This window comes from Bos taurus, chromosome 15 (genome assembly GCF_002263795.3).
Source record: "Bos taurus isolate L1 Dominette 01449 registration number 42190680 breed Hereford chromosome 15, ARS-UCD2.0, whole genome shotgun sequence".
NCBI classification, from domain to species: Eukaryota; Metazoa; Chordata; class Mammalia; order Artiodactyla; family Bovidae; genus Bos; species Bos taurus.
In genome coordinates this window covers 71593685-71616964 of record NC_037342.1, presented here as the reverse complement: position 1 = coordinate 71616964, position 23280 = coordinate 71593685, and the positions used below count along the sequence as shown (strand labels likewise).

General features: G+C 40.1%; 1 protein-coding gene and 1 long non-coding RNA gene across 3 annotated transcripts in view; one reads left to right on the top strand and one right to left on the bottom strand.

Moving 5' to 3' along the window:
- The window catches only part of LRRC4C (leucine rich repeat containing 4C), a 1420098-nt gene that overhangs the window by 201055 nt on the left and 1195763 nt on the right, over nucleotides 1-23280 (top strand). The gene's annotated exons all lie outside the window — the stretch shown is intronic.
- LOC132342292 (uncharacterized) overlaps nucleotides 19897-23280 on the bottom strand; it is a 30571-nt gene continuing 27187 nt past the window's right edge. Inside the window, exon 3 of the long non-coding RNA XR_009490607.1 lies at nucleotides 19897-20189. This is a non-coding gene — a long non-coding RNA (uncharacterized lncRNA). The remainder of the gene's footprint in view (nucleotides 20190-23280) is intronic.

The window sequence follows — 23280 nt, the reverse complement described above, 5'->3', positions numbered from 1 at the left end:
TAATGTCACATGGATAATAAATGCCAGAGTTGGCATTCAAAACCAAGCAGTCTAGTTCCAGAAGCTACTCTCTTATCTTGGTATTAGACCAGGAGTTAGCAAACTTTTCCATAAATATGTGAGGCCTGTGGATCTTCAAGTCTATTTTGCAAGTCCTCTACTCTGCTGTGGGAGCACAAGAAGAAAATGAATAAACAGTAGGTATATGAGTGAGCATTCTGTGTTCTAATCACACGTTATGGGCACTGACATTTGAATTTATTATAAGTTTCATGGGTCACAAAATAGTATTTTTTGAATTTTTTTTTTTCCCCAACCATTAGAAATGTAACAGGCTGCTGGCAGTAGTTTGTGAATACTTTTAGTAGATTAACTGACACATTATTTAGTACCTGATGCTTAGGTTTTTCAGTTCAGTCCAGTTCACTCGCTCAGTCGTGTCTGACTCTTCGCGATGCTCATTCCTGATGCTTAGGTGTTTAAGTTGTTTCAAATATAAAATGTTGGTTTCAAGCAAAACCTGACCAAGGAAAAATGCTATAATGAATATCTTTGTTCATAAAACTGCTTTTTATAGTATTTTCTTAGGATATATTCCACACTTGATCTGCTCAAAGGTTATGAATATCTCTACTCCTCTTAAATTTTATTGCAAAATTAGTTATCAAGGATAACCAACATAGACTCCTACCACTGGTATAAAAGGATAGCATATATTTTCTTTTGCTGTCATTGGGTATGTATTGAACTAATGCATTTGAAATCATGTAAAATATAATGATATTTCAATATGAATTAAGCACATTTAAAGATACATAAAGTAGACTAGTATTTTCCTTTATAATACTTAAACAAATCCATTTGAGAAGTTTCCTAAAATTTCTATGTGTTGTCTTCCATTGCCATATCAATATTGCATATGAGGATGATAAACAACTGGAGAGCAGGAGAACAACTTTTAAATACAGTAAATTTGATAGTGTTCTGTAATTTTATCCACGCCAAACAATTTTTCTCCTGTTAATTTTGGCATCAGTTCAGTTCAACCGCTCAGTCGTGTCCAAGTCTTTGCGACCCCATGAACCAAAGCACGTGAGGCTTCCCTGTCCATCACCAACTCCCTGGGCTTGCTCAGATTCACGTTCATTGAGTCGGTGAGGCCATCTAACCAATTTTGGCATAATATTTCTTAAAAATTGGTTTGATGGAAGAATAAAAGTTGTCTTGGGTACAGTGTTTTTAAAGCATTCAATCATGCTATTTTATTACTTTCATTATAATAACATAAGCTTGAATTCAGAGGATACCAAAGTTCTTTTTAGAGTCCTGAAAGCAGCATGTTTTCCATTGGCAGTTGAGGTATGTGCCACTAGACGGTGATGTTCCCAGCAGTCACTTAGTTTCTTTTTCTGTTTTTTCACTTTTTTTGGGATATAATTGACATATAGTATTAGACAGTGTTGCTATTCAAACCTGGTGAAAATCAAAGGACAGATATAGTGCAGCACAGTGTTTGTCAGTGTTTAAAAGGGCTGAGCAGTGTCTGTTGTTTGAATCCTGTGAAGGCCTGAAATAAAGAGGCATACATCTGTAGCTCCCAACTTTATTTGAGTCCACGTGTACCTGATCATAATCAGCTTCCTCGGGCCCCAGGTGACTCCTGGTCAGTGTATGGAGGAGTCAAGAGCCAAGTAGGGAAAGACCTAGGCAAATGGATCCACACCACTGGACAAACATTATAATGCTTCCATAATCCTGGTAGAGGTATTAGCATCACATAAAGATTTAGAGTATTTAAAAATTGTATTTATTTATGGCTGCACTGGGTCTTCATTGTTATGTGCGTATGGCTACAGTGGGTCTTCATTGCCATGCGTGGGCTTTCTTCAGTGGCGGCGCGTGGGGGCTGTTCTCTATTTGTGGGGGGTGGGCTTCTCACTGCAGGGGCTTCTCTTGCTGTGGAGCACAGGCTCTAGGCACACGGACTCAGTAGTTGTGGTGAACAGGCTTAGTTGCTCTGTGGCATGAGGAATCGTCCCAGACCGGGGATCGCACACCTGCCCCCTGCATCACCAGGTGAATTCTCAACCTCTGGGCCACCGGGGAACGTTTTCGAAGTAGTCAGGCTACGTCAGTTGCTCGGGATTCAGAAGCTAGACCTCCCACTGGAATTGATGGGTGCAGGCACTGCAGTGAACTGAGAGACTTTAAAGCACAAGTGCGGTTCTCATATTTGAAAGGAGTATTTTAAGCTCAGCATGCACTTCCTTCTACCTCCTCCATACCCCCGTGGTGAACTTAATGAATATTAATACATATCCCCTGAGCTGACTGCCTTCACTCTTTACAACCATATGATTACAGATGGAAAATTAATCTCCCATGTACCTCAGAATTAGCTCTAATTTTCCACTTTTCATAGCACACTTAAAATCCTGGTCCAGTGGCTAGATAGCAGCATTTTGCAAAGTTGCCAAGAGAAGCAGGGGGGCAGTCCCCCGTGCTTCAGCCGTGGTGATCCACTTATGCTTCACAAATGGGCAGCCTCTTCAGGCCCACGAGTCTTTTAACTATGTTACACCCTTGGCTGGAAATTTCCTTTTGCATAAACATTCTGTCTTTTCTCCATGTACTGGTTAAACAAGTATTCCTCAAGGCCTCTTAGAAGATTTTCTAGAATTGTTCAGTTGCTCAGTTGTGTCCGACTCCTTGCAACCCCATGGACTGCAGCACACCAGGCTTCCCTGTCCGTTACCATTTCCCTGAGTTTGCTCAAACTCATGTCCATTGAGAAAGTGGTGCCATCCAACCATCTCATCCTCTTTCATCCCCTTTTTCTTCCTCCTTCAATCTTTCCCAGCATCAGGGTCTTTCCCAAGAGTTGGCTCTTCACATCAGGTGGCCAAAGTACTGGAGCTTCAGCTTCAGCATCAGTCCTTCCAGTGAATATTCAGGACTGATTTACTTTAGGATTGATTGGTTTGATCTCCTTGCAGTCCAAGGAAGTCCCAAAAGGCTTTTCCGACACCACAGTTCAAAAGCATCCATTCTTCGGTGCTCAGCCTTCTTTATGGTCCAACTCTCACATCCACACATGACTACTGGAAAGACCAAAGCTTTGACTCAGCTTTGGAGAATTCTTCCCCATAATTATGAAATAGAATGACCTAGTCACCCACTCCCAGTTTTGTTCTCCACTATACCCTGGTAACATTTCTATGACAACATAAATACTATATCAAAGGCACTTCCTTGGTGAGGCAGTGTGCCAGTGGTTGAGAATCCACCTTGCAATGCAGAGGCCATGGGTTCTATCCCTGGTTGGGGAATGATATTCCACATGCCACAGGGAAACTAAGCCTACCCTTGCATGCACTGAAGACCCAGTGCAACCAAGAAAAGAAAAGAAAAAAAGACATATATACTATATTGATTGTAGGGTTTTGTTGTTGTTGTTAATTGTTTGAATTTTCACCCTGAATGTGATGCCCAGAGACTAAGGACTTAATCCTCCTTGCCATTGACTGAACCAGTTCTTGATCCAGGTGAAATAGGAGAACCTCTTAAAAATTGAAAAAAAAAAAAAAAGTCAATGCCCAGATTTTATCCAAGATGTACTAATTCAAAATCTTTGGGCTCAGGACTTAAGCATGAGTCATTTAAAATCGTCCCCAGGTGATCCAGATGTGTAGCAGATTGGAGAACTGCCATCCTAAGCCATCGTCAGGGGGCCTGCTCATAGATCCAGCTGTGAAATTCTCTCCAGCACAATCAAGCCACTCTTTTTTCCTCATCCAGTGACAAGCCAACTGTGTCATTTTTGAGACACATCCCCAGCTCTCTTTGACGTTCTGCCCATTTCTAACGGAAGACTGAGCGCTGTGCGGTCTATTTCCAGAGCTGCCATGAATATTTATACATCGCCTGCCTCTTTACAAATTAGAGAGCATCAAGATGAATGAGAGTAGTGAATCAGAGAAGACACACAGTGTGATGCGGGCAGAAATTTACTATCTCATTTCTATTTAAAACCTGATGACTCAGAGGAGGCAGTTCACATCCATTTCAGTAAATTCCTTAATGCTCTCCAGCATGGCGCTTTGAATTTTAGCACTACTGGGGGTGACTTGATTTATTCCCAGGAAGAGTGTGCCTGTGTGGTATTATGTATATGTATGTAAGTATGTGTTTAAGTTAGATTATTTGAAAATACAATAGAAAGAAAAAATAAATTACTAGACATTGTTAATTACTTTTGTTAAGCTTCATTTTCTTACGTTTTCTTGGTGATAAGATGTACCTTCAGCCCCTAATGAATAATTCTTAAGTCTGACAAAATGCTATTTGTTTCTAAATTGATTTTTAATGTCTTTGGTTTGCATTTTCTTCACTTAGTTAGCTTTCCAAAAATTATTCATTAGATTTCCTAGCTTTTCTATCTTTCTCATGCTCTAGTTCAAAACAGATTTTTACAGGAGACATGTGTCAAGATTTATTGTTGTAATGTTATGATTTGACACTTCTGTACTAGAAAGGGCATGGAGAGAACTATAATATGCATCCTTTTATCATAGTCTTTGATTATCTGGCAAATGTGAAACCATTGTAAAAATGCACATTATAGCATAAAGTAAGGAAAATTTGTCCCTAATGATATCCATCTGCCTATGTAATAAACACAATGCTAAATGTATTATAATTTCATCGGGCACAAGTCAAAGTAGGTTGAGCATGGCCCACAGTATGAAGTCACAGTTTGATATTATTAATTTCAGGCTTTTACTTAGAAACCTAAATGTAAATTATGAACACAATGCGCCAAGTTAGTATTCTTAGAAGTAAATAAATACTTAATTCCAAAACTTCCTATTTCTCCTCTCACTTTGGACTCCTTGTTCAGTGAATAAAGTCTTCTTCTATGTAGTCTGAGGGTTGAGTGTTGTTGTTCAGTCACTAAGTTGTGTCCAACTCTGTGACCCCATGGACTGCAGCATGCCAAGCTTCCCTGTCCTTCACCATCTCCTGGACTTTGCTCAAACTCATGTCCATTGAGTCGGTGATACCATCCAGCCATCTCATCCTCTGTCGTCCCCTTCTCCTCCCGCCTTCAGTCTTTCCCAGAATCAGGTCTTTTCCAATGTGTTCCCTCTTCACATCACTTGGCCAAAGTATTGGAACTTCAGCTTCAGTGTCAGTCCTTCCGATGAATATTGAAGGTTAATTTTCTTTTGGATTGACTGATTTGATCTCCTAGCTGTCCAAGGGATTCTCAAGAGTCTTCTCCAGCACCACAGTTTGAAAGCATAAATTCTTTGTCACTCAGCCTTCTTTATGGTCCAACTCTCATATCAGTCCATGACTACTGCAAGAGGGTACACTTACCTTTTCCCGTGTTGAACATCTTTGCCACTCACTAGATGATGAAGTCTGACCTTCCTGGTGAGAACATGGAAATCTCCAACTCTTTCAAAACTATCCATTCCATTAGGCATTTATTCGTTCAACAAAGGAGTATGGTGCCCATACTATACTAGGCATTCCAATTATTTCTTACTTTTCTGGAGCTCACAGTCTAACAGAGAGAAAGATATTAAATTAAAGCATATTATCAACTATTTACTGAAAACCATGATGTGTGCTGTGCTGTTGATGGATCAGGAATTCTGACAATGTAAAACAGTGAAGTCAGCCTTAAAAGGAGAGGTCAGAAAAAACTGAGTCTTCTACAGGAAATAACATTTTGAGTTAGATCTGAAAGAATCTAATAAATGTGTTTTGTTTGGAGTGGACGAGGGGGTTGAAAAATTATGGGCAGTTACATTTTATGTATCAAGGGCTCCTGTGTGCTACAAGGGACATTGCACTCATTTTATGTTGGTAATTAAAGATATTTATTCTAATTCTGGTGTCCAGGGAGCCAGCTGGTCATCAATGTATTCAGCTAGGCTGCCATATGACCAAAAGGAAAATGACATAGGTCTGGGTTTCTGGCAGCAGAGGCTGAAATGAGAATTCTCGTGCAAGTGACTTACTGAGGACATGCTCTCAGGGGCAGGAGAGTGAGAGAAGCAGAATGCGGCAAGGAAAAATGAGCTAAGCAGTGGAGTGTGGCCACACTGTGGCAACCAGAGTGTGGCTTTCGTCTGCCCTGTGTGCTTGAATTGTGGCACAAAGAATACAACTGAAAGCAAAGCGTTTGGCCTTTTGCAGCCATATCAACCAGTCATTGCCATGGTGTGTGTGTGTGTGTGTGTGTGTGTGTGTGTGTGTGTGTGTGTGTGTGTGTGTGTGAGAGAGAGAAAGAGAGAGAGAGAGAGAGAGAGAGATGGGATGCAGTAAGACAAGTGATATTCCTGAAGCCCCCAGAAAAGTGATTTCTTTTGGCTGGGCAATCCTTTCAGATAACAAACAAACAAAAACAGAAAACAGAGCTGCTGATAATTGCTCTCAATCCCCACTCAGGTCACCTGGTAAAGGAGATCTGGGCGGGACAGCAAGAGCCTCCACTTCAGCAGTGATTTCCCCGGACCAGTCGCAGCATCACTTGTGAATCTTGAATTGCAAATTCCCGGATCCTAGAAGAAACCTACTGAATCAGGAGCGCAGGGGGAGGGGCCTGGCAATTGGGAACATGAATCTTTCAGAAGATTCTAATCTACGCTCAAGTTGGAGACCCACTGCCACTGCCGAAAACATTTAAAATGGGTGCTAGAAAGTTCAAACTCCTCATTAAATCTGAACAGAAGCAACAAAGCGTGATAACAGGAGCCAAATTTCTGGGTCTCTGAGAAAATTTCATGCAATTGCAGGCCGCGTCTTAAACATCACAAATGAACTGGCAGGTGCTGCTTGTCACTGTGCTCTTTGTTGATGTTCTACTTTCCCTGGAAGTCTAACTCAGTCCCCAGCTTCTGGGCTTGTCCCTGGACTTCATTACTGTGTTGCTGGTGAACTGAGCTGGTAAGTAGGTCAAAGCAATAACAGTAACTGACAGAGGATGGCAATAGCAAAGTAAGGAGGTAATTAATCTCATATCTTTACTTTTGACAGCTAGTGTGGAAATATATTTTCCAAGATAACATTTTCCCTAAAGTTCTAGAAAATCTTATAAAACAAATAATCCACCCAGATGCTTATTCTTAAAGTTGTGTGTGAATTTTGGGGTGTTCTTAATAATTGAATGTAACTACCGGTGATATTCAATTTATGTAAATTAGTGATGTATGAGAAGTTCATATAAGTGATAGGTCATGTTTTTTAAAATGTTTCATTATTTGCCATTTTAGCATTTCTCTCTCATTTTAATTGGGAAAATTGGTTGGGTAATAAATGCTGCTTGATTTGCTCCACTATTTAGCATTCAACAAATATTTATAAATTACCTTCAGTGTGCAAAGCCCCCTGTTAAATGCTGTGGATCTAGTAGTGAACAAAAGTAGTGAACCAGATGGATAAGGTTCTTGCCCTCAAGATTCTTTTACATCTGTGTTAGTTTTCTGTTGTTGCTTTAACAAATGGCCATAGACAAAGGATACAATTTTATTTTTTTTACATTTTTTTTACTGTGGTAAGTCACATAATATAAAACATACGATTGTAACCATATTTAACTATAGAGTTCAGTAGACTAAGAACAGTCATATTGTGTAACTTTCACCATCATCCATCTCCTGAAATGTTCACCTTCCTGAACTGAAACTGTGTCCCCCTTAAACACTAACTCCCTGTTCCCTCTCCTCACCCTCGACTCCCCAGCCCTGGTATCTACCAGTGTACTTTCTGACTCTATGATGTGACTCTCCTAGGTGCCTCATATAAGTGAAATCATACAGTATTTGTCTATAGTCCATGGCGTCGCAAGAGTTGGACATGACTTAGTGACTAAACCACCACCGCCAGTGTGTACTGGAATGCATTTTTAAGGTTAACTTAACATATGTCCTACAAACAGATTGTACCTTCCTTTTCCAGCTGTGCCATACAGCAGGTTCTCATTAGTTATTTATTTTGTAGGTAATAGTGTGTATATGTCAATCCCAATCTGCCAGTCTGTCCCACCTCCCCTTCCCCGCTGGGTGTCTATAAGTTGGTTCCCTCTGTCTGTGTCTCTCTGCTTTGCGAATAGTTTCATCTGCAGTATTGAGCTTCCCTCTGGCTGTCCAGTGGTTAAGACTCTGAACTTCCTATGCAGGGATCATGGGTTTGATCTAAGATCCCACATGCCTTGAGGTGTGGCCAAAATTAGAAAAAAAAAAAAAAAACACCTTAACACAGAATTTTATCTTACATTTCTGGAGGTTGGAAGTCTGACCTTGGCTGAAAGCAAGACGTCAGCAGCATTGTGTTCTTCTGGAGTTATCTAAAGGAGAACCAACATCCTTGCTTTTTCCAGCTTTTGGAGACTGCCCGCATGCATTGTGTGTGGTTCCACAGCATTCCGGTATCTAATTCTGTTATCATCATCTCTTCTTCTCTTTCCCTTTGCTTGCTTCCTCCCTCTTTTATTCCTGAGGAATATTGTGGCTACACTGGATCCACTCAGATGATCCAGCATCATCTCCCAGCTCTATTCTTGATTTAATCACACCTGCAAGATCCTTTTTGCCATCCAGTAGTATGTTCCCAGGTTCTACTGAAGCGACTTAGCAGCAGCAGCAGCAGCAGCATAGTTTGAGGGGAGGGGCATTATTTTTGTCTACCGTACCATCTAATGGAGAAGATAGTGGTTTCATAAATTTGTAATTACACATTTTGTGTATGTTAAGAAGGAGTTATAAGTTAATTATTTATTATTGGGGAAACAAGTAATTCTTCAGGTAGCACTGATATAGTATAAGGAGGGCTGTTGAGATAGGCATGTGTGCCAACCACCTGAGAGGGAAATGAGATTGATGTGTGCAAGGAACGAGCACAGCCTAGCTCACCTGTGTGGTAGTAGCTGGGAAGAGACCCCTGAGAATCCCTAGAGCCAGGGGCCCACAGGTCACGAAGGGCCTGGCGCACTAATGATATTCATTTTTATTTCTGGATATGGTGAATTTTGTAGCTACTAAGGTCTGTCTTGGGTGCTATCTTTTTTAGAGTTCCGTTTGAGTGCCCCCTTTAGCAGGTGGGTAGACTTCAATAGTTCATATTCTCAGGCTTACTCACAGTTTCCCTTTGCACATACTTGTTTATTTTTCCTCTTATTTCACTCCCTCACTTTAGAAATAACTTTTTGTCATGGGTCTGATAACGTTTTTTATTATAAGTCAGTCCATAAATTTTAATTAAACTTATCCCATCCTTTCTCAGGCCAAGGATAATCGCCTTTAATGATTTGGTGTCTAGACTTACAGATTTTTCTCCTGTGTATATGTTTATTTATTTATAGAGAGAATTGATGCTTTGCATGCTCTTTTGTAACCTGAATTTTCTTCTATACAATATATGGTGACACCTTCCTATATCCATTGCATGTAATATTAGTATTTCTGATCTTATAGTAGTTATAGTAGTGATTTTAATAATGCACAGTGACTAATTTGGCTATGTCATTCCAAATATTTTTCTCTAACAACCAGTGTAGCACTGAGCACCCTTCCTTGTATTATCTTCACATAATCCATTGTGTCTCTGCTTGGGAGAAATTCTTAACGGTGAAACTGTAGGGCCAGAGGCCAGTTTTACTCTATTTCTAATTTATACTCCCCTGATATGTTTTATACTCCCAGGGTGCTGCCTTTAAATCATTCTGAGCAAAGCAGGGTGATTGACTTAATACTTCCCTCACCCCTTTCAGGAAGGAAGGAAGTAAAGAAAGAAGGAAGGAAGAAAGGAATGGGCCCCTGTCCTGTTTCTGTATGTGAAAGGATGGTAATGGAGAGGAAGCAGTCATTCATTAAATATTGCTTATTTTTTGCTTTTCATTTTACTAGAGTGGCAAATTCCTCCCCTGAGATAAATGGTATTACCTTTCATTCAGGTTAGAAGTCTGGAGAGCATGCCTCCCTTTCGCTCATTGTCCGCGTCATCCCAGCAGCAAGCACGGTCCAGTCTGACTGCCTCCACTACCATGTTGGATGCCCCCCTCACCCCATCCAAGTCACAGCCACTGGACCAGAGCAATGACATCTCCGGGCTTTTATCTTTGGCTTGTGATCCTTTTCAGTTGATTCCCTGCAGAGAAGTTACAGCTGTACTTGCAAAAATGTTAGATCATGTTCCTCAGCTATTAAAAACCACCCACTGGATTTCCTCCAGAGGTAGAAGGAAAGACCAGACCCTCGTCCTACCCAGCCAGGCCTTACATGTTCTAGATGTTACATATTAAGATCTAGGTGGATCTGACATGATCCACCTCTCCAGTCTCTCTTCTCAATGCTCTTCCCATTTACTTTCAATTCTCCAGCCACTTCAACCCCCTGCTGTTTCCTGACATGCAAACCAAGTCATTTATATTTCCTGTCCCCGTTTCTAAAGCCCTTCCCTCAATTATGTGGATCTCTGCTGTGCCTCACTTTCCCAGATCTCTGTTCAAATGTCCATCAGTGCCTTGCCATCACTGTACGCCTGCATTACTGCTTTACTTTTTCGTGATAGCACTAGCAACTGCCTGAAATTGTGTTTTCTACCTATTATATATATATATATATATATATATATATGTATGTATGTATATTCTGCTTCCATTCCTGGAATATGAGCTCTAGGAAGGCAGAAGCTTTGTTTCTACTGTCTGATCGGTAACTAGTTCATAGAAAGTCTTAATAAGCAATTGTTGAATATGTACACACTCGTGTGAACCAAGTGTTATGCTCACATTTAGAGCTGTCTAGTTTCTGGCCGCTTCCCAGGTAGCCCAGTGGTAAAGAGTCTCTCTGCCAATGCAGGAGGCAGGGGTTCAATCCCTGGGGCAGGAAAATACCCTGGACAAGTAAATGACAACCCATTCTAGTATTCTTGCCTGCAAAATTCCAGGGACAGAGGAATGTAACTCCCAGGTGTCAGTTCATGGGGTTGCAAAGAGTTGGACACAATTTAGCAACTGAGCACAAGGTCCCAATCCTTAGTCCCTTTATTCAGCTGGATCTGCTTGGGAACGGAATAATCTAAGTCATATTTCTGATTCGTAAATAATGATTTAGAAAATAAATGCCCTGCGATTTATTGACATTTCTGATTATGTGTGCTATAAACGTTCAAAAATCAGGTAGGGTAAGAGGCAAGTGGTAATAAGCATATCTTCTTTCTTCAAAGCCAAGGAGTAGAGAAAGCATCTGTTTTACTCAAGGGAGTAGTTTCACTTTAATTCTTTAAAATATTGTTTCAGCACTTAATATTTTCCCTTTTATAAGTGCTATGGAGTGTGTGTGTGTGTTTCATTAACAAACCACAGCAGCTAACGTGGTCTGAAAAGGCTTTTCAAATATATTGTAATTGTATGTACCAAGAGATGATAATTTTCTAAGTGCAGATTATAGAGTTGAAGAAATACTTTATTAAATTTATTTTAAATTTAATTTTCTCTGTACTGGTTCAAAATTCTCCTGATGGAGGCACATGCGAGTTTGATGGAGATTGAGGCATGTTTTGAGAAATGCTAAATGTGGCCCTGGATAATTTTGTACCACAGCCAGAGGAGGTCTGTATCAGTTCTGAGCCACCCACAAAGCTAATTAAATTTACCCATGTGAAAAGCAAACACCCACCCCAGTTATTTTGAGCTAACTTGCTGAAACACTGGTTAGCTCTTTCTGTATCCCAGTGTTTCCTCCACCCCAAATCCACGGGAATTCATAGCATCGCCAAGAGGCCAGTGTAGACCACTGTTCTTTTTGTGAATGCCTGAGAAGAATTCACTTAGAAAGTCACAGCATCCATACCAGGAACCCACTTTCTATAGTATGTTTCCATGCTGACTTAAAACTCCACATTCCTTATTCACTTTCTCTGTGGAATAGAGTTGGTTTAAAGATCTTGTTCCCTGGAGCCAAGGAGATCTGGGTTGAGTGAAAGCTTTGTTTTCCTATTTATGTGACTTTGGGAAAGTCATCTCTGCATCGCATGTAAGAGAAAGAATAGAACCTATATCATAAAATTGATGTGAAAATGAAAAGAATGAATATATGTAAACAAGATAATTAAAGATATGGTACTGACTTAACAATGCTCATTACTTCTTTTCTCTCTGTCCCTCTTTCCTTTGAAACAAGATGTCATTCTTTCATACATTTTTTTAAAAAAAATCAGTTTTATTGGAGTTTAGTGGCTTTACAAAGTTGTGTTAGTTTCTACTGCACAGCAAAATGAATCAGCCATATATCTATCTATCTATCTATATATAAACAAGGCTGAGTGCCAAAGAACTGATCCTTTTGAACTGTGGTGTTGGAGAAGACTCTTGAGAGTCCCTTGGACTGCAAGGAGATCAAACCAGTCCATCCTAAAGGAGATCAATCCTGAACATTCACTGGAAGGGCTGATATTGAACCTAAGCCCCCATACTTTGGCCACCTCATATGACGAACTGACTCATTAGAAAAGATCTTGATGATGGGAAAGATTGAAGGCAGGAGGAGAAGGGGATGACAGAGGATGAGATGGCTGGACGGCATCACTGACTCAATGGACATGAAGTTGAGCAAGCTCCAGGTCACGGTGAAGGACAGGGAAGCCTGGCACGCTGCAGTCCATGGGGTCGCAAAGAGTCAGACACGACTGAGTGACTGAATAACAACAATAAACGTCTCCTCTTCCTTTTGGACTTCCTTCCCATTCAGATCACCACAGTGCGTTAAGCAGAGTTTCCTGTGCTATAATGTAGGTTTTCCTTAGTATCTCTTTTATGGTGTCAACTCTGTAGGTGTATCAATCTCACCCTCCCAATTCCTCCCACACCTCCCTATGTTTCTTCCTGGTGTCCATCCATTTGTTCTCTACGTCTGTGTCTCTGTTTCTGCTTTGCAAATAGGATTATTTATACTATTTTTCTAGATTCCTCATACATGTGCTAATATATGGCATTTGCTTTTCCTCTTTCTGACTTACTTCACCATTCTTTCATTTATTCAACAACAAAAAGTAATTAAGCACCAACTGAGCTTCAAATACTGATGGCAAAACAGTGATTGCAAAACAGTCCCTGCTGTCATGACGCTTACATTCTAGTGGAATGACACTGAACGAGCAAACTAATGTACTTGAATGTGATTTTAGCTTGTGATGCCTCCTTGAAGGGTGGAAAGCAGGTTCTAGGACAAAGTGACCGTGAGGAGTAGGAGCCAGTTCGGGTAGCTTGGTGAAGGACAGTTCCTTTATGAAACTGACATCTGAACTGAAATGTTTAGGGTGCAAGACAACCTTATAATAATAACAGGAACCAGCTGTTGTCAATATAGGAGAAGTCTGTGAACAGAAAAAACAATAATAAAAAAAAGTTTTGATACCTTTGTGGAATACAGAGAATCAGAGAGGAGGAAGGGACAGTTGAGGAAGAAGTGGGGAGAAAAATGCTGAGGTTTTGTTCTGTGGACTCTATCCTACAGACCAGGGCTGTTGGTTTTAATCTGATCTGCAGTGGAAATCCTCTGGGCTGATTTGAGTTGGAAAGGTGATGGGATCAGATCTAGACTTGTAAAGATCGTTAGGTTACTTATGGAGAATGGATTGTGGAAAGACAAGAATTAAGATCTGTGGGACCTTTGTTAGTACATGAGGCAGCTGTAATGGATTAAATAGTGTCTGCCAGAAGGACATGCCCTGATCCTAATCTTGGGTATCTGTGCATGTGACCTTATTTGACAATAATCTTCACAGATGCAATTAAGAATTTTGGGAAAATTCTCTTGGCTTTAGATGGACCTAATTCTAATGACTGGATTTTTAGAGAAAGGAGAGGGAGGTCTATTGCACAGAGACAGAGAGAAGGGGAAGCCATTTACTGATGGGGGCAGAGATGAACTGACCTGTCTACAAGCCAAGGAATCCCAGAGATTTCCAGCAGCCACCAGCATTTAGGAGAGAGACATAGAAAACACCCTCAGAAGGAACCAGCCCTGCCAACACCTTGATTTCAGACTCCTGGTGCTTCTAGAATTGTGAGAGAATATATTTCTGATCTTCTTAAGCCACCAAAGCTGTGGTAATTGATTTGGGTACCCTGAGAAAACTGATACAGCAAACATGAGATCAATTATAGGGAGAAGAGGCCTATATACCAATTTGATGGTCACAGAGTGGTGGTCTCAAGGACTAAAGAGAAAAAATAATGTTTTCTTTAATCCACAGTGGCGAGGTGTGTTTATATTTGGCAAGAATGTCAATTTCTCATACTTTGTTCGAAAGTCTCCTCTGTGGGGTGAAAGGGCATCTGAGAAGCAGGTCCCAAGAATGAACTCTACTTCCTAAAGTGGCCTCATCATCTTCCCAAAGGAAGTGCCCACAGGCCCTGGGAGGACTGATTAGCAGCTGAAGCCAGTTCTCTCACTAATGTGATATCACTTTTTCTAATACCAGTTTTTCATTTGTATATAGTGTAATACTAGTATCTGTGGTAATGACTTCTTTAATACAAAGAAGTCACCCTAGTTACCTGTAAAACTGCTGCAGGTAAGTAGATACTTACCAATGGGGTGTGTACAGAGTGATATTTTGTACCTAATAAAATGCCAGAAATTTCAGGACATAGCAATGATTTGCCCTGAACATTTCCTAGGTAATAATAGAAAGTTAGCATTGGTTGAGTTTCTAGTATGTCTTAGGTCCTCTCTGCTGTTGCTTTTACATCTGTCAAGTCTAATTCTTACAATATTCCCCAAAGACAGATGTTAATATTTCCATTGTAAAGATAGCTGAAATAGCTGAAGCTTAGAGAAATCCAGCCAACCACATACCAAATGGTTATTTCATAAAAACAGGTTTATGTATTTAACTATCCAGTTAATAACTTCTAAAGTCAGATTGTGAACTCAGTTTTGTCCAAATCAATGCTTTTTTTTTTTTTTTTTAAATACCTGTGAGTCTGAGTGAACTCTGGGAGTTGGTGATAGACAGGGAGGCCTGGCTTGCTGTGATTCATGGGGTCGCAAGGAGTCGGACACGACTGAGCGACTGAACTGAACTGAGTTATCACAATTCTGCCAAAATGATGCAGCCACAGTTCTTCTGGATGGACATAGAGATACTGCTTTAAATTGGTGTCGATAAAGTTATATTGGATATAGAAATTAATACTAAAGATACTCAGGAGACTATGGGAATTTCAGCCACTGTTGTCATGGAGCAGGGTTGCAGAGGAGTGGAGGCAAAGTCACTGTTTTCTTTCCTCTATGATTTCCTTAAGAAAATCAGCATGCGTTGGCGCTTCCTCACTTGGCGCAAGAGAGACAGTCCAAGACAATGCACCCTGTCATCTCCCCTCATCAGGTGCTGTCTCTCCAACCAGACAGCCTCCTCCCTGGCGGTCCAGAGCTGACATTATGACTTGAGCCCAGTCATTAAACACGAATTAGATTGACACTTTTGCTCTCCTTCTAGTTCAAGTTTTAATAAACTGCTCCCTTCTCCCTTTCGCTCTTTTGCTTGAAATCATAGACAGGGTCACCACCTTCTTCTCCCTGTGGCTTGAACTCTCAGTCTGGGTGTGTTCTGGCTCTAGGCAAGGCGATTTAGATGAAAGATGAACAGAACCAAAGCACCTGGAGGAATGAACACATCTTTAAGAGGGGGGGGAAAATTAAAAACTGAAGACCAGATCCATTTCCTCAGCACTGCCCACTTGTATTTTTCTCAGACATTTTGGATCTTACTCATGGTAATTTGGCCATTAAAAAATCAGCCCTGTGGTCTCTAGGCTTAATTAATTTGAAAGTACTTCTGGAGGAATCACTTAGATATTGTTTTATGATTTGCCCCCAAGATATCATCAGGCTTCAACCTCTACCAGCTGCCCAGAACTATTAGCCTAACTATTAATTTGGCTCCAAAGTATGTTCCCTTTGCATTAAAAAACAGAAAATTTACTGTCTACACCTCAGCCATGATTAACCTGCCCCAGACCATAGTTAGTAGATAGAAGATGTTTTCCTTTATAAGACTAGAAGTTTCCTGCATACACATAGCTATGTGTACTTCACTTTCTTTTTTTTCTTTCTGTGGTTTTACTTCTGTATCTGTAATTATACAAAAAACAAATGTCATGTGAGCATTATAGTAGTCTTTTATAGTATGCTGTGTGCCGTGCTTAGTCCCCAGTCATGTCTGATTCTTTGTGACCCCATGGACGTAGCCTGCCAGGCTCCTCTGTCCGTGGAGATTCTCTAGGCAAGAATACCAGAGTGGGCTTCCATGCTCTCTGATAGGCTCTCAAAGTATAGATGGAGCTTATTATCAGTTTCAGGCACTGAGGAATGAAGGATACCCAAGATCACTTACACATCATTAGTTGCATCAATTAACCAAGGAAAACCACTAGATCATTCAGGTATAACCTAAATCATATCCCTTACATTATACAGTGAAAGTGACAAATAGATTCAAGGGATTCAATTTGATAGACAGAGTACCTGAAGAACTATGGTTGGAGGTTCGTGACATTGGACAGGAGGCAGTGATCAAGACCATCCCCAAGAAAAAGAAATGCAAAAACGAAAAATGGTGTCTGAGGAGGCCTTACAAATTGCTGAGAAAAGAAAAGACATGAAAGGCAAAGGAGAAAAGGAAAGATATATGCCCTTGAATGCAGAGCTCCAAAGAATTGCAAAGAGACAAGAAAGCCTTCCTCAGTGATGAAAACAAAGAACTGGAGGAAAACAACAGAATGGGAAAGACTAGAGATCTCTCCAAGAAAATAAGAGATTCCAAGGGAACATTTCATGTAAAAATGGGCACAATAAAGGACAGAAATGGTGTGGACCTAACAGAAGCAGAAAATATTAGGAAGAGGTGGCAAGAATACACAGAAGAACTATACAAAAAAGATCTTCATGACCCCGATAACCACGATGGTGTTATCACTCACCTAGAGCCAGACATCCTGTAGTGCAAAGTCCAGTGGGCCTTAGGAAGCATCACTATGAACAAAGCTAGTGGAGGTGAAGGAATTCCAGCTGAGCTATTTCAAATTCTAAAAGATGATGCTATAAAAGTGCTGTACTCAATATGCCAGCAAATATGGAAAACTCAGCAGTGGCCACAGGACTGGAAAAGGTCAGTTTTCACTCCAGTCCCAAAGAAACACAATGCCAAAGAATGATCAAATTACCCCACAATTGCACTCATCTCACATGCTAGCAAAGTAATGCTCAAAATTCTCCAAGCCAGGCTTCAGCAATACGTGAACCGTGAACTTCCATATGTTCAAGCTGGATTTAGAAAAGGCAGAGGAACCAGAGATCAAATTGCCAACATCCGTTGGATCATCAGAAAAGCAAGACAGTTCCAGATAAATATCTATTTCTGCTTTATTGACTATGCCAAAGCCTTTGACTGTGTGGATCACAACAAAATGTGGAAAATTCTTAAAGAGATGGGAATACTAAACCACCCAACATGACTCTTAAGAAATATGTATTCAGGTCAAGAAGCAACAGTTAGAACTGTACATGAAACAACAGACTGTTTCCAAATTGGGAAAGGAGTAGTCAAGGCTGTATATTGTCACCATGCTTATTTAACTTATATGCAGAGTACATCATCAGAAATGCTGGGCTGGAAGAAGCACAAGCTGGAATCAAGACTGCCAGGAGAAATATCAATAACCTCAGATATGCAGATGACACCACCCTTATGGCAGAAAGTGAAGCAGAACTAAAGATCCTCTTAATGAAAATGAAAGAAGAAAGTGAAAATGTTGGCTTAAAACTCAACATTAAAAAAACTAAGATCATGGCATCCAGTCCCATCATTTCATTGCAAATAGATGGGTAAACGGGGGAAACAGTGGCTGACTTTAATTTTGGGGGCTCCAAAATTACTGCAGATGAGGTGATTGCAGCCATGAAATTAAAACAGCTTGCTCCTTTGAAGAAAAGCTATGACTGATCTAGACAGCATATTAAAAAGCAGAGACATTACTTTGCCAACAAAGGTCCATCTAGTCAAAGCTATGGTTTTTCCAGTAGTCATGTTTGGATGTGAGAGTTGGACTATAAAGAAAACTGAATGCCAAAGAATTGAAGCTTTTGAACTTTGGTTCAAAGTTGGAGAAGACTCTTGAGAGTCTCTTGGACTGCAAGGAGATCCAACCAGTCCATCTTAAAGGAAGTCAGTCCTGAATATTTATTGGAAGGACTGATGCTGAAGCTAAAACTCCAATACTTTTGCCATCTGATGCAAAGAACTGACTCACTTGAAAAGACCCTACTGCTGGGAAAGATTGAAGGCGGGAGGAGAAGGGGATGACAGAGAATGAGATGGTTGGATGGCATCACTGACTTGATGGATATGAATTTGAATAAACTCTGGGAGTTGGTGATGCACAGGGAAGCCTGGTTTGCTGCAAGCCGTGGGGCAGCAAATAGACATGACTGAGCGACTGAACTGAACTGAAGTGAAACTAGCTACTGAGGGTTCAGTGTTAGTTGCTCAGTCATACCCATTTCTTTGCCACTTTATGGACTTCTGTCAGGCTCCTCTGTCCATGGAGTTTTCTAGGCAAGAATATTGGAGTGGTAGCCATTTCCTTCTTCATGGGATCTTCCTGACCCAGTGATCAAACCCAGGTCTCCTGCATTGCAGGCATATTCTTTACCATCTCTGCTACCAGGGAAGCCCATGGTTATTAACCAGGTATGATTTGTTGGTATTTGTAGAACAAAATTGTTTATTACTAGGAGGGATGTGGAAGGGACTATGAGAGTCACGGGCCAATTTTTAATCTAGGAGAAAAAAAAAAAGTCATAGTGTGCATTAAGTATTGCATTGGCCAAAAAGTTTGTTTGGGTTTTTCCATAAGATTTTTTCTGAAAAACCTGAATCAACCCTTTGACCAACCCAGTACTATGCGAAGTGATGTGATAAACTTAAATTCTTTCCTGTAAGTAGAGTCTGGTTGCTCTAAGTAAGGATACAAATATTATCTCAAGTATAGTGTAATTTGTGGCACTTTGTCAGTTATCTACTGCTTCACAACAATATTACTACAGATATAGTGGCTTAAGATGCAACACATTTTATTATCTATAGATTGAAAATCCAGAGAGCTTAGCTAGGTTGACTGCTGAGGTTTGAGAGGGTATCACTTGCTTAAGGCCACAAAGTAACATTCGAAACTGTTTATCTGGTTTAAAGGTTGCCTACATTCACACAAGGCTGCAGTCAAGGTGTCTGCTGGGCTGAGGTCTTATCTAATGTTCAACTGGGAAATGTTCCACTTCCAAGTAGTGACTGTGGACAATGCACATTGTGGGGAAGGTTGAAATTAAGGGGGCAACCCATGGCAGGCCTGCAGCAAGCTTGGGGCTCTTTAAGAGAATTACATTAACCCCACCTTATATGAAACCACCATGAAGTCCTAATAAATTTGACATCATGTATTGCAGCCAGGTGAACTTCCCTGGTGGCTCAGATGGTAAAGAATCTGCCTGCAATGCAGGAGACCCAGGTTTGATCTCTGGATCAGGAAGACCCATTGGAGAAGGAAATGACAATTCACTCAGTAATCTTGCTGGAGAATCCCAGAGACAGAGGAGCCTGGTGGGCTACAGTCCACGAGGTCACGAAAGAGTCAAACATGACTGGGCGTCTGTGCAGCCAAGCATTCGGCATTAGCAGAGAACAAGTTGAAAAAGTAAACATTTGTCTGCAGTCACAATGAGAGGAGACTGAAGCAGTCTGAGAATGATGTAGTGGCTGCAAGCAGGATGGGCAAAATGCTTTAACAATCCAATTTATGGAAGGGAATATTTGAATATATTTTTATATAACTATTCATTATACTAATGAAAACAGCTAAAATGGTTAAGTCCTTCCAATATTCCAGGCCTTTAATCATTATTTTATTCAGACAGTAGTATCTAGTTATGAAGGTACTATTATTACCCTTCTTTTCTGTTGGGCTTCCCAGAAAGTTCCCTTGGGTTTTTCTGTAAGATGTTATGGAAAAACATGAGTGAACCTTTTGGCCAAACTAATAAAGAAACTGGACTTAAGTGGTTATGCAACTTACCTAAGATCACACAGTGAGCAAAGTAGTTCTGAAGTTCTGAGTCCTGTATTTAAAACAAATTACATTATATTAGAAATCTGCACCCATTTCATGACCACAGAAAATTGACACAGTTATAAAAATCATTCAAGAAGACTTTTTGGCAGACTTCAAAAGTAGAGCTGTTTTGGTAGCAGTAGGTCTTAGAAAACAGCTGGACAGTTGTTATCATTTACTGGGGGGCCTTTACCTCTATTGCTTGAATTTATAACAGCCCTGCTAAAAAAAATATTATTAATAATAGGATTCCCCATTTTTGGTGAGCAAGCTGAGGTTTGAGTGACTGTCACTTCCCTAAAGTCAGTATATTTGGAACTATGTTTATTCGGTTTAAAATTGTCCACCTTCTTAATCGTGTCCAAAGGGTTAGTTCTACTTATTAGCTGGGAGAGGAAAAAAGAAGCATCTAGTAACAGGTTCCTTTCTGAATTGCCATACAGACCAATATTAATGTCATTTGAAAGAGGCTATCAATTGTTGTTTAGTTGCTGAGTTGTGTCTGACTCTTTGTGACCCCATGGGTAGCCTTCCAGGCTCCTCTGTTCATAGGTCTCCCAGGAAAGAATACTGGAGTGGGCTGCCGTTTCCTTCTCCAGGGGAGAAGTACTGCTAAATTACAGCAATGTTAGTACAAGCCACTCTGTTCATTCAGTGTACAAGCATGATCTGTGCACCTTCAGACCCTACTATTTTGAATACCAAAGGAAATGCAGAATGAAAGCCAAGAACAAGTGGAATTTTAGGTCCAGCCCAGTTCATGATGAGTGGATTAGCCTCTGTGAATCGTTTACCAAACTATTTTATATATTGATTTGCAGTACTTAACACTGTTGAGCAGAAACGGTAATCCATTTTCTTTCCCAAGAGGTGAAACTCTCCTTGAACCAACACAAAAATGGGTATATATCTCATATCAATTGTTTTTCATTCAGCCATGCACTTGCCTAAATTAGATCATTATTAAGCGCAGGGAAAACAAGAGAAAGGAGACTTGTTCTTACAAGCCACTGATAGGGAAGCTGATTTTGGCACCAAGAGGTCAGTCATTTGCATTTTGCTGTGTGGGGCTTAAAGGAAGAGATTCAAATTACATCAAGAAAATGTTTAAATCAATATTTTTTTCTTATGCACCTCTGTCTCTAACAATGAATCACAAGAGAACCAGTAGAGTATTAAAAGGACACATAATCACATTTCATTTTTAGTTAATTTTGTCTCTTTTCCTACCATTCCAATTGCTCTGTCACATTTATTCTTTGTGAATAATTAAAATACTAGAAATTTCAAAGTTTTGTATTCCTTTTTTCCCCTTTAAGCAAATTATTTTCCCCCCAAGAATAAGAGTGGTAGGGTCAGGGTTACTCACTTAGTTGGGTTTATGTATAGCTATAGTCATAAAGCTTTGTCAAACAGAAAGGGAGTACAGTGAAAAAGCCTTTTTTTTTTTATCCTTAAGAATTACAGATATTGACAAGCCTTGCCATGGAGCCATGAAACATACTATATCTCAGAAAAGTTTTGAAGTGTCAGGCATCCAAACCCTCTGTGAGAGGTTATGTATTCTTGGCTAATTAAGTATTACATCTGATAATTTTCCCTAATGTTAAGTCTATTTGTATAATTTTACTCTTTATTGTTAATGGTGGTGATAAATTTATGATAACACAGAGATTAAATAAAGAAAAACTGAACAAACTCTGTCCCCATGAAATACTATTATTGATGTTATAGTTCATGAATAATAAGGTTTGTCAGCATTTTCTTTAACTCTTTCTCTCTGCCGTTCTGTGATATAACTAAGCAAAGCAATTGATTTTCTTAGATATTGGATCTTATATACTAAACCTTGGAAGTCATGTAAAAGAACACTCAACTATTGACGAACATAACAATTTTAAAAATAAATCTATGCCTGCTACCCCACTGCTTCTGGCAACAATAATGAAATGGTATTTTCAGGAAGGCTGGTGATGTTAAAAGCCAGTGGGGAAATCTTGCAGAGTCCCTAGCTGTAATTGCAACTTGGTTGGGAATATATAAGAAGGTTAAAAAAAAAGAAGAAGAAGAAGGTTACTACTCTTCTCTGAATCAGAGCAAACCTAATCTAGAATCCTGGACCTGGCTTAATAGTTGAATGCCTTACATATACCATTATGCTGATGAGAAAAATATAAAGTTGCTATTTACTTTCTGATGACTAGTCCCCCTGCCCTCCCACCTTCTTGTTCTGTTCCTTCCCTTCTTTCTTCTTCTTCTTTCAGTAATGCAATTATTGTTGTTTAAATAGACTAAATAGACTCTTTTTTTTTTGACTGTACAGTCCATCATGTGGCATAGTTCCCCAGCCAGGAATGGAGCCCACACCCCCCTGCAGTGAAAGATGGGAGACACTAACTAAGGGACCATCAGGGAAATCCCTACTTACTATCATTTAAATTGAACTGATAAGATTGGGAAGATTGTGGATTCATGAATTGTTCCATGAGTTTACACAAAGATGATTGTTTTACTTCTGTTTTGAGGGCAAAAATTTTGATGTGATTTGAAATTTACCTCCATCTAACAGTCTTTTCACCCAATCGCGCTTCTTTATGTCACCAGTGACACTGCTTTCATCAGCACCGTAGTCCCTGCTGCAGAGATGGTTTTAAGCATTGGCTGTGGGGTCGCTAAGTCGGACAAGACTGAGCGACTTCACTTTCACTTTCATGCATTGGAGAAGGAAATGGCAACCCACTCCAGTGTTCTTGCCTGGAGAATCCCAGGGACAGGGGAGCCCAATGGGCTGCCGTCTATGGGGTCGCACAGAGTCGGACACGACTGAAGCAACTTAGCAGCAGCAGCAGTGTGCTTTACTACTTTGAATTTTTGAACATTGGTTTTCTCATCTATAATATGGGAAGAATTACATCCTGAACTCAGACTGTTATTATGGGAACTGGATGAGGTATAGAAAGAAGTACTGTAGACTCCAAATGGTAAATTTTTAGTCACTAAAGCAATGTAATATTAATTTTTACTTATAACGTGTTCAGTCGTATCTTGGCTATTCTGTCCTTTCATTCAGGAAAATGATGGAACTTTACATCATGTGT